General features: G+C 39.3%; 1 protein-coding gene across 2 annotated transcripts in view; it reads left to right on the top strand.

Annotated features, from left to right (window-relative positions):
• The window catches only part of USP46 (ubiquitin specific peptidase 46), a 47,480-nt gene that overhangs the window by 33,842 nt on the left and 11,726 nt on the right, over positions 1 to 1,912 (top strand). The gene's annotated exons all lie outside the window — the stretch shown is intronic.

The raw sequence follows: 1,912 nt of genomic DNA, 5'->3' as shown, positions 1-1,912 counted from the left end.
CACAGTTGCTGGCCCCAGCTTCTCCTACCCCATCCAAGGTAACCTGCTATGCAGTAGGCCACACATGGCACAGGTATTCCCTGGGGACAGTAGCAATGGCACTTGTCCCTGATGTAATGAATGGCCGTGCTCATCTGGACATGGCCACTAAAGCCAACTTTTGCAGAGCTGCAAAATGCCCTATGTGTAATGTCCTAGTGGTTCAGCAGTGGTAAAAATTGCTCATTAGGACTGCTGTGGTAGGAAGATTGATTCTGTAGCTTCTCAAGGCTGCAGGAAAAATGTATCATTTGCTTTTCTAGCTTGTACGATGGAATCTTTATGTATTTTTGGTCTCAATCTTTGGAAAGTAGTAGAACAGATTAATAGATGTACATTTATCTCTGCTGTAGTATAAATATTCAGATACCAGCTGTCATATTATCACTTGTTAACAATGTGATAGAACGCAGTCTTCCAGTTCACTTTAGTACAATATACTCTCTTCCCTGGATCCAGACTGGAAGTCTCCCCTACACTTTCTCTGAATGTTTGGTACTGCACCTATTGAAACAATTGGCAAAATTCCTACTTTCATGCCAACAAGACCAGGCACTAAACCCTGTGAATGGTTTGATGCCTACTCTTGTTCTTAACGTTTGGTAAGCCAAGCAGGACTTGGTTTACTCTTCATTCCAGCTGCAGAGACACAATGTTCTCTGAAGTTTTGCTGTTCTATCTTTTGAATTCTAGCTCAATGTTTATACTGCCCTAAGATGTTGCCAGTTTTGTGGTTTCCTATGTATGTATTCAGGATGCAGTTGCATCTTGGACAGGACTTTTGTTTGAAGAGCTGCAGTTCATTGTATTTGGATATATTTCATAACTCTGTGCATCTTCAGTTAGATCAAAAGTCCTCACAATAAGTGTGCAGTCCTGGGCTGGGATGGGGTAGGTTCACCATGTCAGTAGGGTTGAGGGTGCAAAGATGGGTCCAAAGTAGAACATCGATTCAGTAACTCCTTGAATTTTGGGGATCTGAATCAGAGTTCTGTGGCTCAGAACCAACTCTGGCATTTATTCTAGAATATTGAATTCTGTTCCTCTCCAACTTTGGAGAAGTTTGGATCCAAGTCTGGCTTTGAATTTTGCTTTTCAGTCCCATCTCTAGTTATTCCAGATGCCACTCCCAGCAGTTCAGAATGTTCTGTCTGTGTGCGCTGTTTGTATAAACAAGACTGTTTTTTTACAAAACAGCTTGTGGGGTAATCCTCCTGCAAACTCAGTTTCTTTCAGAGCTGCCTAGTATATGACAAGAATTCTTGTGTGTGGTATCTTTTATTGGACCACTGCATGGCCTATTCCAACCATACAGTTGGTCCAATAAAAGATGTTAATTCTTGCCTCACAAATTTCCTGGACCTTCACAGTAACAAAATCACCTCAACACTACCTAGTACATGACCACCTTTCTATATTTTGGAGATCTCCCTCAAAAATAGTTTTTTTTCCTGAAAATATCAAAACATTTAAATTTATAGTAAGAATCACTTTCTCCATCTTTTTCTCCTGAACAACATTCATTGAAATAAGCATGACTTTATAGTTTACATCTTGACAGGTTTCCTCCAATAGAAAACTCCTCCACCAAAGATTTTCTGACCAGCTGTAGACAAATGATTAAATACTAGGTACAAGAATGCTTACTTCCTCACTTGTCAATAAAGATGAGAAAAGGCTAAATTACACAGGCTTTGCCTTACTGAATACTTTTTTCATTCATGTTTATTCTCACTTTACACAAACCTACATAGTATTATTGCATTGTTATCCACAACTGTGTAATGCCTATGCAGGATTATAATTTATGCATATAATGCAGCATATTTTACATATTTTCATAGATTCATAGATTAAGGGTCGGAAGGGACCT

Source organism: Gavialis gangeticus, unplaced genomic scaffold (genome assembly GCF_001723915.1).
Source record: "Gavialis gangeticus isolate Ggan-Ray unplaced genomic scaffold, GavGan_comp1, whole genome shotgun sequence".
NCBI classification, from domain to species: Eukaryota; Metazoa; Chordata; order Crocodylia; family Gavialidae; genus Gavialis; species Gavialis gangeticus.
Note: the sequence above shows the minus strand (reverse complement) of the source record. Positions and strands in the feature narration are given on the sequence as shown.